This window comes from Hippichthys cyanospilos, chromosome 18 (genome assembly GCF_059441005.1).
Source record: "Hippichthys cyanospilos isolate Australia breed blue-spotted pipefish chromosome 18, RoL_Hcya_1.0, whole genome shotgun sequence".
Lineage (NCBI taxonomy): Eukaryota > Metazoa > Chordata > Actinopteri > Syngnathiformes > Syngnathidae > Hippichthys > Hippichthys cyanospilos.
Genome location: NC_142386.1, coordinates 130,058 through 143,558, shown reverse-complemented (window position 1 = coordinate 143,558; position 13,501 = coordinate 130,058). Strand labels below are relative to the sequence as shown.

Below are 13,501 nucleotides of genomic sequence, written 5' to 3'. Positions count from 1 at the left end.
CACCCAAAATGAGAAGGGCTACGCCTCGGCAGCGTGAGCCTAACCCCATGCGATTTATGAGCGCGGCCCCGGCCATTCCGACGCGTCGCCGTAATATTAAAAACGGTGGCGTGTGGCGGCCCGCGCCGTCCTAATTAACCGCCGGCGGATCTTCGGTCGACTGTAGCGTGACACGCCGCAGCCCGGCTTAAGAAGGGATAAGACGCAATAGCGTTCTCTCCATCTTCCTCGCGAGGACGATCCACCTCGTTGCGTGCGTTTTCCCGGCGCGTCCCCGGGGACAACGCCATCACGCAAGAAGAAAGGCAGCAGCATATGTCTGCCTCGGCGGATGCGGCGCCGACAAGCCGGGCTTATCATCCCTTCGGCTCCGTGCGACAAGCGTGATTACCGCTGACAGCTCAGACTGCTGATAAAAGCGGGAACATTAAAGAAAACAGAAGAGCCGCGCAGACGACGCACCGGTGTTTCTTCTCATCAAGGCTCCATCTGCCCTCCGCTTCTCACCGCCTCCGCCAAACACTCCTGCCTACCCCGCGCCGGGGCGTCAGAGCTGTCGAGAGTGGGAAGTGACATCGCAAGAATCGTCGAGCGGTCCCCGGGCCCGTCGTGTCGGCGGCGGCGGCCCGTCTCGCGTCTCGCGTCCCCCAGGAAAGCTGCCATCCGGTCTTCACGCGCACCGATCCAGACTGCGCGCCGAGGAGGGGAGGGAGACAAAATGAACAGAATGTTTTTCCATCTTGTTAACTGACAGCATCGTTTGTTGGAAAGGCTGTCTGAGCAAAGGGGAGCGCGCGCGCCGGGGTTCCGTTGCGGCGCAGGAAAAAGTTGGCAGCGCCACGGCGCGCTGAATTATTGAGCGTGGATGAGGTGTCGCCGGCGCGTGGGCTTCCCAAAAGCATCTGAGGTGCGATCGGAGCCGCGCGGAGGAGCGCTCCGTTAAAACGCTGCGAAAGTCATCGAACGCGGCTTCTGCGGCTCGGCCCCCAATCTTCCGGCCGCGGGATGCGAGTCGAGGAAATTTGCGCGAAAGCTGCGCCCCGTTTCTCGCCAGGATTGAGGCACTTATTCTGCCGCCGTCTCGGGGATCTGGCTCCCCGTCAGCTCATTTGGATGGAGATAGCGGCCGCCTCAGCGAAGAATGCTTTTGATTCCCTTTTCATTCATTTGAACCGATCTGCCGTGATTAAGAGCTCCGCGTCTCATTATTCTCTTTCAGAGAGGAGCGGGGCACCGGCTTTTGCCAAAATATTTGAATGATTAGGGCCCAAGCACGGGCCCCGCCAAAGCGTCGGGCGGCATTCACTCCGCTTATTAGATTCACTTAAACGCCCTTGTAAATCATTGGAGCCGGCGCACGCTGCCAGGCTGGGCTTTGAAAGCCGCCAGCTCCTGCCGCCGGCGCCGGAGCGAGACTCCTGCCGCCGGCGCCGGAGCGAGACTCCTGCCGCCGTTTGTTGTTGCTTGGCCTCGTCCCGAGCGCTCGTTGGGCCAGGTCGGATCCGCTTTCTGGAGACCTTGCCGAGGACCGGCCGGCGGCTCTCTCTGTGGCACTCCTGTCATTTTTGGCGGCGATGAGAATGGGCGGCCTGGCCTCTCAGGTCCCGGGAAACGTACCTCAATACGTCAAAGCCGTCGCCGGGCCGCCGCGGCGCTATCCTTTCGAAACGAACGGAGCGTCGGATCGCGAACGCGACAGAGCTTCGCCTGCGCGATCGGGGCCCTCGGGCTCGATAAGCGCCATCGGCGGCAGTTATTCTATTGTTCTGTCAATTCCAAGATTGCAGAGTGAGAGCGGCAAAGAAAAATAGGCCTCTTACTGAGCACTCCAGGAAAAATAGGAGAAAAACCTCAGCCTTCTATCTCGCTCGCTCAATGGGTCCTTCAATCTGGCACATTGTCAAAAGGCAAATGCAGCAAATCAGAACATATTGTTCCCCGGGGGGCATAATAACCACGAGCGCCGGCCGCTGCTCTACCCGTGCCCTCTCGTTGACTTCGGATTCACGCCGACCGGCCAGCGTTTGTCGGAAGAACCTCCAAACCGTTTGTTTATCCCGACACAAGTAGGCTAGGGCCTGTCCACAGAGATTCGGGTTCATACCGTCTTTAACCCGTATCGCTGCGATAATAAGAGTTAGGGCTATCGCTACCTTAGGTCTGGCGTCGGGTGTCTCAATAGTTGCGCTCAACAACATCTCAAACTGAACCCGACCAAAATGTACGACTGGGCAGATGCGGGGCCCTTGACTCAAATGAACGCGAGAAGGTATAGCGTCGCGTTCAGCGGCAAGCGGTCCAGAGTAATGATCCGCAGCCTGGTCGTTATTGCCCCTGCAGGAAAGATTGGCCCTGGTTGAGCACTGGTTGTAAATCACAGAAGGACGGAAGGAATGCACTGGAAATGAGAGGAGACTGCCATTGTACAAGTGAAAGGGAAAGTCTTTCCATCCCAAACCCGGAAGGTGATGTTTCCCGAGCGCCCGCCGTCTCAGTAATAGCAAACTAGCGATGGGCTAAAAGCCCGCTTACCGGCCTCGCTCGATGGCTCTTTTATAAGACGAGTTGAGGTTTAGGACGGTATTCGCAAGCTGATTGATATACCTACCGCCAAAGAGCATCGTTAATCCCGACCTGACGTTAATCGAGCCCTTGCCTTTTGGCGACGCGCGTGTACTGTGTGCTTGTGTCCAGATAAGTCATGGATCGGGCCCAGCCCGGCGACGATGACAAATTCCTCACCTCTTGAGCCAAACAAGCTGAAGCCACAGTCGGTATAATGGAATGCCATTCACCAGCATTTCTTCGCGGCAGCCGTAACAAGTCAGCTACCTAATGTTATATCACCTTGGCTTGTACTTCAAATCAATAGCAATCGTACACGGCGCTGTTTCGGGGGACTAGACCCTCGCGGTCACATCACGGCGTGTGCGGAAACGATGTATATCAGGTGATCGATTACGGGACGGAAAAAATGGTATCCAGCGTACTTGCCGATCAGCGACTAATATCCTATGAGGTAGTAACGGACGGACCGAGTCGCGTTCGGACCAAATCATGTTCTTCTAACTTCCGCCTTTCTTTCCAACGTGCCAGAAATCCATACAGTGCTCATTTGAGCGGACAGCTACCGAGGGACGTTCAGCGCGCACTCCGTCTCGCGAATCACGCGTTACGAATCGCTATCGTCGGCACTCGTCGCGCAACGTCTGGCCGCGCCGTCGCTCGAGGAAACGTATGGATAATGCGTTCAATCGGCCCGAGCGCTACGAATAAGCCGCGGGTAAGCTGCCGACGTGGAAAAGAATGGAGAGAGCGGGAAAAGTGAGCAGAGTGAGGATTACGGGAGTGCGAGGAAGAAAACGCGGAGGTGAGGAAGGAAGGCAGAGGAAAGGAGGACGACGAGGTGAGGGAAGAAGGGAAATAAGAAATTGAATTACTCGTGACTTTCGGCGAAATGTATTGGTTCTATTTCCGGGTGGCTCAACCGTCCCGTTCCGGAAGTTTTCTTTCGTACAAATTCTGGCGGCCAGACGGCGTCCGGGTCAGTCTCCCGAGTGAGCTTGATGAAGAAGCAATAAGCAAGGAGCTTTAAGGTGCAGAACTTCTCATTTGTAGGTTATTATTAGCAAAGACTCGCTTTTCTGGCTTATGCGCTTGGACAAGACGGACGGTCAGAAATAGGTTTTGTGTCCACACCTGTCACACACGCTATCTGACGCGTTGATGTCAGACATGCAGGCCGTAGCCTTGTTACGAGTAGTTTGCCAGCGTTTTGGGTTTTTGCTCCCGTTCTTGCCGAACTGAGCGCGGAACACATCAATAACGACTGTGACAAATCCCGAAACAAACAGTCACTGGGTTTGTCGATCGTATGGATATTTCTCGCACTAATGATGCGCGGTGTTGAAGTACTGCCATCGTTTGGGGCTGATGCACCGCGGGTAATGGCATAATGAGACGAGCATGGGATTCGCCAGCGACAAGTCTTCTTCCCCGGACTTGGCTCCGCCCGTGTCTGTCAGCCTGGCAGCGTTTCAGTTCCCCCCCGTCCGTCTCTTGTGCGGGTCTGCTTTTGATTTCTTCTCCCAGAGGTGTTTATAAAAAGCAACTCCGTTGTTAGTGACAATCATCCGCTCTGGCCCTTTTGAGCAGAAAGTTTGATTGAATCGCGCAGCTGTCAGTTAATACGGTAAAGCGGCAGGCGCTCCTGTGAGGCCCGGTCCTGATCAAGCACCTCAGAGATGTCCCCGAGATCTCTCCGCTTTCTCCTTCCCCCGTTATGTCTAATTCCTCGATACAAATTGCGGCGTTTCGGTTCTCCCAGCGGGCCCTATTACTGCCTGTGGGGTATTAAAGATCATTAATAGTGCTGTCAGAGAAAGACGGGAAGAACAGGAGTGGGGGGGGGGTTGGGGAGGGTGAAGCGGCAGCGGGTTGCTTCGCTTCTCATAAACGGAAAATTAATACATCTGCTTCATTAATGCCGCCTCGTGTTTGATGTTTGTTCGCCGGCAACTTTAATGATCTAGGTTTGAGCCGACGGGGCGCTAGACTAAATTTGATTCCTCCAATTAAGCAGTCAGTCTTCTTTTCTTTTGGGAAATGGGTTTGACAAGAAAAAGCGCCGGCTAATTACGCACTCCAAACCATTTGGGTTACGTGGCATTCGCTCTGGCTTTTCGATTACTCTCACTCCGCTTTTGTTCTTGACGCGTCTCAGCACGTTCGCCGACGTTGCCTTACTTGAAGTTCTTTTTCCATGACTAAACCTCCGCAAATCTTGTAACCGGTCCGGTGGTGTTGCGCGAAGCGGCTCGGGGCGGGCACGCGCTCGCTTAGCGCGGAAACGGCTCGAGTTTTAGCATCGCGCATAAATGCAAAGCATCCAGCTGTAGCTTACGACAGCGAGATGGATTTTAATGTTGCGGGCCGTAGCGCGGCCCTTTGAGAACACCCCCGCCTTTGACGGACAGGTTGAGGCTCAGCCGACCTATGGCCAAGAACCGTTCGCATGTCGGCGTTTCTTTTCCCTCTCTTCACAAACGTGGTCAACCCGTGGCAATAGTAAAGGAAGGTCGTGGAGTAGAAGGCCCCGCAAGTGATAGGCAACGGCGTTAATGAACCTGTACGTTTAATTTTGATTGCAGTTATTAGTGTGGTGTAAAATATTTACTGACTTGACTGGTTTCAGTGCGGTCCAATTAAAACCACATGCCGTGTCTTACTATTGTTCGGCCGTTAAAAGAGCTCTCCGGCAAATATGGCTTATCCTTTTATTGCTTAGGCTGTTAAAAACACAGCTGTAGTAACGTGCTCATGAATCCAATTGATGTCCTGACCTACATTATGCAAGTAGGTCTTTGGAAAACAGTCTGCTGTCCAACATTTTGGGATCATTTCCATTCTAAGGCTACCGATGAGCCCACCGAGCGCTCTTCTCGGTCGGGTCGCTGTTTTTAGTCCCCTCGGACAAAACTAGGTTTATTCTGCTGTTTTCGCAGCCGCGATCGCACGTCGACCGCCGACGACTGCCACCTTCGGAACCAACGGCGATCGGCGTATAGCGGTCGCCGCGTTTGTAGTTTTTTTGTGCGGTTGTGTTTTGAAGCTCTTCGCGTCAACGCAATACGGACTGGCTACCGTGACCATAGTAGCGGTCAGTGTTGTAAGTCGACGTTTGATCGGAGGGGTTATGAAAGTATTTCACCAAGGTGGAAAAGTTGCTTGTGACTTATTGCTGCGTTTAAAATGCACGCAATACTGTCTGATGGCCATTGTTTTGAATTCTCCTCTGTAGCCGCGACAATGCAGGGGGACTATGGGTCGCTCCCTGGGTAATGCATGTTGTTTAAAAGGAAAAGCTAGGAGACAAAGTGTGGCATAACTGACATCCGTTACCGATGTCAACTTTTCCCTTTAAATGGGAGCAAAGAGGAAAGTTGGCTGGCGGGCACGCTGAGGGTGGAAAACCAGATCGGCGCGCGAGCAAGCCACCGCGCGTTTCTTCTTTGTGAAGAGCGTCTGGCCCCGGGCACTCGGGCTTGCTAAAAAAACAGGCTCTTTTTTCTCGCTTTGAAATCGCGAGGTGAGATCAACTCGGGACGGAAAGATCAACGGGCAAGAAAGCGGACGGATGGCGCGTGCAGCGGGCCCAGGGCGATTTCTTTTGATCGGCGGGAGGGCGCATCGCCTCCCGCCGGCGTCGCGCGGCGCCATCTGCTAGGACCTGTTGGCTTGTTTGTTTTCCAAAGCAAACAGCAAATCACTCCTTTCCCGTTGCCGCTTTTTACCATATGCCGCTGCCCGCGTATCAGAGCGCGCCATGTATATTAATGAAGTTAATCAAAGGCCCGCACGCAAGCACATCTGCCGGGGGAATTTTCATAGGACGCACCTGCTCATCCATTCATCAAGTCCTAGAGCTCCCCCGTCACCATAGCTACCTTCCGCGAGGTGAAAGAGTCACGAACGGCATCGCGCGTGGAGACGAAGGCACTATCTGGGCAAACGACTTCACGGGTTCCCTTTCTTTCCGATCGGTGGCGATGGAAACGCACCGCTTTCCCTCCTTTGCGCTCGATATCCTCTTTCCCACGCCGCCGCTGCTGACAAAGATCCGTGCCCGTTGCCACTTTGACGAGGGTACCGACGTGGATACGGCGGCCTCCTTGAAACGAAGCTCCAGTCGCCTTCCTGGCACTTACTTTTATGACGCACACATTTCCACTTGGGTCTTGAACGAACGCGACGCGGAAAAGCCGGCGGGAAAAAATCCACCGACTCGACCCGCGACTTAAAAAACAGGTCCACGAAGAATATCCGCCCGGAAGCTCGGCCGGAAGCGCCTTTGCGCTGCCGTCCTCCCTTCCTCTTATTCGTCTTTGATGGAAGGTTTGGGGCGCACGGAGGAACCGAAGTATAGCCGGGGCATAGCTCGGACGTTGAAATGTCTTGAAGCCAGAGGCCGTGCCGTCCGTTCTTCCCGCAAGGATTTTAGAAAGAAGAAGCGCGACAGCGTTTGCGAGGCCACCGTGATGCGATCCCACGCCTGTAAGTGGACCGGCGGCTCCTCCTCCAGTCAGATGAAGGATTGGCAGGGTTCCAAGATGATATTTCGCCTCCCGCCGCGCCTCCGGAAAAAATAACAAACGGTTCTCCTCCCGCCGCCGCGGTTGGCTCCGGGCGCAAGCGTAGCCGACGGCAACGCCTGAATCGAGCACAGGAAAGTGAGATGCGGTACCCCCGCTCGGACGGGGATGCGCGCGTCCTCTGCGCGGGCCGCGCGATGCAGTCTGGGTGGGAGCCGCCAACCTTTCGTTAACTTGACCCCGGCCGGCGCTTCTACTTTGCCGCTACGAGACGCTCGTCCGCAGCCCCCCCCCATCTCGCCCGCAGCTCCCCCCATCTCGCCCGAGACAGGGCGGATGAAGCCTTTCCTCGCTCAAAGTCAAATCATATAGTTGGCGCTTGGCAAGTACGGCGGCTTGACAAGTACGGCAGCTTGACAAGTACGGCAGCTTGACAAGTACGGCAGCTTGACAGCGATCAGTCACTTAAGATTACATCGCCGGCGCGTCGCATTAGGCGTCTATTAATCCGTCCCGTCTTGTCCGATCGTTGGCTTGAAGGGACTTCCCGGGCCCGGCTTACTGACGCCACTTCCGGAAATGTTTGGATGTTGAAAGGAAAAGGGAAGACATGCGGACTGGGTTTCTCAGCCAGCAGGCCAGTTGGTAGGGGGGGCATGTTTGGAATGACTGTTTTGGCGCAATGTTGATTCGGTAGCTTGTTTGATGAATGAAGACACGTTGTCAGTCAGCAACGTATATATATATATGTGTGTGTGTGTGTGTGTCAGAAGGAGGTAGATATTATCACATTACCTTTCACCGAGCACCGTCACCCCGGCGTTGGCCTTTGACACCTTTTCCAGCTTTGACAGCCTGCTCGTCTGCCGCCTGGCCATATTGCCACAGGGAGGGGGGGGGTCAACATGGTCATTCATCTTCAATGATGAAATCTATGGTCAAAGGTCAAGATGAGCCTGTCTGGTAAATAATAACACTGATAAGATGATGACACTTAATCTGCTCCTCATCATTAAATGACCACCACTTTGAAAATGGCACGCGGCGTGACAAGAAGGGGTGCTCTTAAGTGGTGACGACAAGCCAGCATTCTTACTCGGTCACGCTTATGGACGGTCTTCCGACTTAATATGCATGTTTTTGGAGGGTTCGGGTTAGGGTTGATAGCGTGTTTCGTGTCGGAAGCCCGTTTTTGCAGAACCTTGCATTTAGTGTCGTAAGCCGGGACCGGCAACCTGAAGCCAACCGCTTCAAACGCGAAAGACACCTATCCATAACGCGCCAAGCTTTGGTTTGAAGCACGATTTCACGTTTTATGTGAGCGTACTCTTTCAGGAAATGCAACTTGAGGGTGGCTCGGGTTAATCGAAGCATCCGCATGGTCCGCAGCAGCCCGTATGACAAAAGCACGGTGCTTTAGCTACGATCACCCCGAAGGCCGCCGCGTCTCCTGTCCACGTCTTCCCCGCGTCGCACATACTCGCGCCCAGCCCGCACTTCCCGGCTTCGACACGCCGAGCGGAACAATAACCGCGCGCCGGCCGACGCCCGATCCGTGGATTTGACCCACTGAGCCCAAGACGCATTGTTACGGCCCGTTTACGTCGTGCACGTCGACTAACGTCTTCGCGAGGCCCTTCGGCCGGCTTGGGATAGGATCGGGGGCACGCCGCCGACTTCCTCCTCCGTAAATAGCTCACCCTCGCCGAAGACGAGGCGATCGCGTAGGCCGACGCCGGAGACGAAGAGGAGGTATGGGCGCATTTGTATTCCGCCCGCCGTTCCAGAGATTAGCGGGGCATCAGAGAGCAAATACGAGTCTGACGGCTCCCATAATGAAAGAATCAAGACGCGTTATGAAATAAGTGGAAGTGACCAACGAAGGGAGGCGCGGCGCTAGCCGCTTTGAATTCCAATTACGGAGACGGAAGCGAGCAAGGTGCCTTTTGACGTCTCCCGGGATGTCACGGGATGCTCCCGGCGCGCTCCGGTACAGAGGCCGAGACCGGCGTAAAGGTCGCCGCGGCGGAGGAGTCGGGGGGGCCCCTCTCTTGCGTCGCCGTGACCGGGCGAGAGAGCCGGCCCTCGAAATCAACACCGGCTATTCGTCTTTCCGCTTTCTTCCCCGACCCCGAGGCATGAAAAGGGGCGGCGCCGGCCACGTCGAGGGGAGTGGATTAGCTCATGAAGGGAAATCGATTAGAGCGTCACGGTAGACTGTGAACATTTATCCATTTGGCTTGACCGCTATTGGATTTTCATGACGGGCTTTGACCGTTCAGACCGAGAGATCAGAGTTAATGGCGATTGTTCTGCGCTCCTTTATCCGCCCTGTTCAATGGGAGACACTTCATCAAAGCCCAGAGAGCCCCGCGGCCTATTGATAGATGGGCTTTGTGTGCGGTTGGAGGGAAGAAAAAAAAAAAAGATGAGGTATGGGGGTCGAAGGCTAAGGGGAGAAACGGGGGCTGGAAGGGGGGTGTCGCAGATGTCCGGGCCTTTGAAAGCAAATTAAACAAGTAGCTCATTAGCCGACGCTCCGGTGCTCCCCGGAGGGGGCCGATGAGCCGGGCTTTTTAACGAGCTGGGAACTCAGACGGTGCCAAAGTTTAGCCCGGCCTCGCCTTTCTCTTTGACGCCGCCGGGAAGAGCCCCCCCCCCCTTGCCCCCTTTCCCCACCTTAGCTGGGCCCTCCCGCTCCATTGAGGCGCCGCGCCGACTCCCCGCCTTTCAGCTCCGGAGAGGGGGATAATGCTGTTTTTGTAGCACATATCCAGAGGAATTATGCGCGCTAATTTGATTAGGGGGAGATTTGATTAACTGGAAAATGAGGGCTTTGCTTAGACTTTCGCACGCTTAATTTATCCCTCGCAAAGCAGACGCAACATTGTGCCGTGAAGCTCGGAAGGCGTACGAGAAGCCCGTTCACCGGCGAGACGGCCCTTTCGGACTCGACAATATCTCGGACCGCCGCCGTTCGAATGAATCGGTTTCAACCCCCACCCGGATACAAACTGCGTTTGCCGTTAACGAGTGAGATTAACGTAGCGCCGAACGGGGACCGTTGTTGCGGAAGGATTTGGCGCTTCCTCGACAGCCGACGTCAATCAAAGCTGCGGGCGCAGCGTTAGCCGTCACGCCGCTATTTTCCTTCGTGAGCGCGGCGCAAAGGTTGACGTCCCCGTGCGAAGCGCAGAAGCCGTCGGTCCGGCCCCGCTTGGAATTCCTTGAATGGTTTTCGTTTGCTTCTCCGTGATCTCTTTGTACATTGCGGAATGGCCGCGGGGACCGAAAGCGCCGAACGCTTTGCTTTTTCCTCCTTTTAACATGCGGCCGCGAAGGTCATATTACTGTGCGGCGATGATTACATTTGAATGAAAAGAGACTTCTTCTGGGAGAGCCACGGGCAGGCTTGATCTTTTTTTCTGATCTAAAATCCTACGCCGAGTGACCTTCCCATCTGTCGGCTACAAGCGCGGCTGGCGCTTCACTATCTTAAATAAATAGCTCTTTTATTTGACGCGGGGATTGCCCGATTAGCTTTTTAATAAGAGCTTAGCCCTTCTCCCGCGCGACGTCCCGGTCCCGGTTGGCCGGCGCCAGCCTTCGGCGCCAAGCGAAGGTCCCCGTTCGAGCCGCTCGTTTTCGCCGTTCCTCCTATTGCCGGTTACGAAGCTTGAGCCGAGAGCCCGTACGAGAGAAGGATGGCGAAGTGACAGAAGTACGCGGAAAGAAAAGCGGAAACTCAGACGGACGAGCCATCCGCTGTTGGAAGTCACTCTGTCTTCACCATCTGTTCCCCCGCTTTAATTAAATCTACAGAGATGATTTTTTTTTTTCCCCGTCTCTTTCGTGCCACCCGCGTCAAACTTTTTTTTTCTTCGTCGCACTCTCGCGCGCCGTACTGGATCGCAGGCGGGACGATGCCAACGTCCGCTCATCTCCCGCCTTGCTGCCAGCCGCTAACGGCAGTGAGCCAGAGCGGCGTTAATGAGGCGTATCCCAGAAAGGCCGAGGCCCGTCGCCGCCAGTCACTGCGCTCTTTATCTTCTTCAATATTTCCACAGCTATATACCAGCGCAAGAGTAAGAAATACAAGCTGACCTTATTCACATCTTTCACTTTCGTTTTAGTCCGCAGTTGAGGAGGAGAGATTTTGCACCGAGTCGCCCAGGTAAACGGCAACGTTTCATTTACCACTTGCGAGCCTTTGCTGTAGGATATGCCCAAGTGGCAAAAATACGTGCACGCAGCCAGACATTCTGCATCCCACGGCCGGAACCTTTGTTATGATTACTGCGTTCCCACGGCGACCCATTTGTCTCCCAATTACAGTGTCAAAAAGAGGCATGGCCGTTATTTCACTTTCGATATATAGCGACGCTTCGGCCTAGGGCGTCGTCCGACGATACCGTTCTGAAACGATCTCAACGGGAACAAAGTCAGAAACCGTAACCGTAAGTAGAAGCGAATGCAAAATTCGACATCGGAATGGGCGTGCTGTGTCCAGGCACGGCTAGATAGAAGAGCAGGAGCAAAGTCTGGGGTCGACTGGCGGGGGGAGCACCCTAACTAGTATCTTTGTACGTTGCTCTGTAGTCGGATGCCGTTCTGATATCAGGGTTAGGCTTTTTGCTGCGCGAGACTTACTCTTTTTTCGGTGTCCTATTCAAACTGAATGACTGACAACAACTTATGCGTGCGGTCCCGGCCCTCCCTTGCGTCCGAAGGAGCTGAGACGTAAAGCCCCCGCGCGCCGCCTTTCCAACATCGCCGCTCACCGATTGGAGACTTTTGCCCGGCGGAAGGCGCGCATGTGTATGCGCCATCCCCTCCATCCCCTCCATCCCCTCCATCCCCTCCATCCCCTCCATCCCCTCCGCAAATGAGTTCCAGCCGGGCGGGGCGGGTGGGGGCTTTTTACTCGGAGGCGAGGCTGAGCACAAGCCGCAGCCAGAACAGGTTGAATTTCAAAGGGGGCTTATCAGAGGAATTAGGCGAGCCTTCGGAGTTTGAGCGTCGCCTAATTCCCGCTGACCTTTCCCCGGCTCGGCTTTGACTTTCCGCGGCGATCGGCAAGCGCTCTAACAAGCTTTTCCGTCTGCGTGGCCGGGGATTAGCGCGGAGCGGCCTGGCCCTCCCCCGCGCTCGCAAGAAGCCATCCGCGCTGGAGAGAGAGCGCAGGAGAGACAGGCGCAAGAAGGGCGATAGCCCGAAGGGCCGTCGTCACGCCTGTCTGCGCGTTGGCCGGGATCGCGGCCGTTCCCGTTCCTTCCGCCGTTTGCGAGCGCCGGGCACCGGCGCCGCCGTTTGAAATGTTTTGACTTTTTGCCAGAGGAAAGTTTGCTTTTCCCCCTCCCCCGGATATTCTCCCCATATCGGATTCGCTTTCTCTTGGGCTCGCAAGCCGGGATTATTATTTGCAGGAACGTCACGGCGCGCCGACCGAGGTAAGGCTTATTTCGCCGACGCGCTTACCTGCCGGTTTTCATCCCCGCTGCAAACGAGACGTTATGTCATCTGATTACAGCCGTTCCGCGTCGGCAGACGATCTTTGTTCGGGGACCCCTGCCGTTTTAGGAATTGCGCTGATTGCATTTAATCAGAGCGCTTCTGAATTCATTATAGTAAGAGGAAACGTCACATCAGGTGTGATTAGAAGGTCGGCGCCTCCTCTCCCGACCGTTCGGGGTTTTGAATTGTTCGCGGTGTTGCGATGGCAAATGCTGCCTCCGTGACTGAGGTAGGGTCATACTCGCGTCCGGGTGCGTCCCCCTTCATTTTTAATATTATGCATCGCCGAGTGTCATTGCGTCCCTTCCGGATTCATATTCTAGATCGCCAAGTACGGAGCTATGCAAAACGAATCCGTTCGGGGGTTGGGATCGTGAGGCGAATCGAAACCCTTGCTAATTAGCGAATGCGTATTAAACCCCAGGTAAAAACATCAAAATTGGATAGACGTATTCAAAATCGGGAACAAAATAGTATAGAAAGTGCTACTTGTATGTAATATACAATTAAATAACATCATAGTTCCAAAATATAGAAAGGAGAAATGACACTTTATTCCTTTGAGTGGCATTGACTTGAGCCACTTAGGGCCGCATTCCCTAGCGAGGGTAGTCTCGCCTCGCCTAGCCTCGCCTCGCCTAGCCTAGCCTAGCCTAGCCTAGCCTAGCCTTCTTCGTATTTCTAGATTAGCTCCGGCTTGGTTCCATACTAATCGTCTTCTTACTTCTTCCTTTAACGTCACGGGCAATCTTGGGACCCATGACTAACCATGCAAGTTTGAATTAAGCACTAAAATGCACAATAAATACAATCATGTGGGCACTCGCACTAGAATGAAGTCTTCAGCATCTTAGTGACACCGCGCGTGACGCCAACCAATAGCAGACCGGCGTCAT

At 54.7% G+C, this 13,501-nt stretch overlaps 1 protein-coding gene across 10 annotated transcripts in view; it reads left to right on the top strand.

Annotated features, from left to right (window-relative positions):
• The window catches only part of auts2a (activator of transcription and developmental regulator AUTS2 a), a 129,632-nt gene that overhangs the window by 72,459 nt on the left and 43,672 nt on the right, over positions 1-13,501 (top strand). Inside the window, exon 1 of one of the 10 annotated variants that reach the window (XM_088440613.1) lies at positions 12,443-12,541. The exons of the other annotated variants lie outside the window; for them this stretch is intronic. The gene's annotated coding sequence lies outside the window, so the exon portion shown is untranslated. Of the gene's footprint in view, positions 1-12,442; positions 12,542-13,501 lie in introns of those variants that run through there. 10 annotated transcript variants of the gene reach the window in all.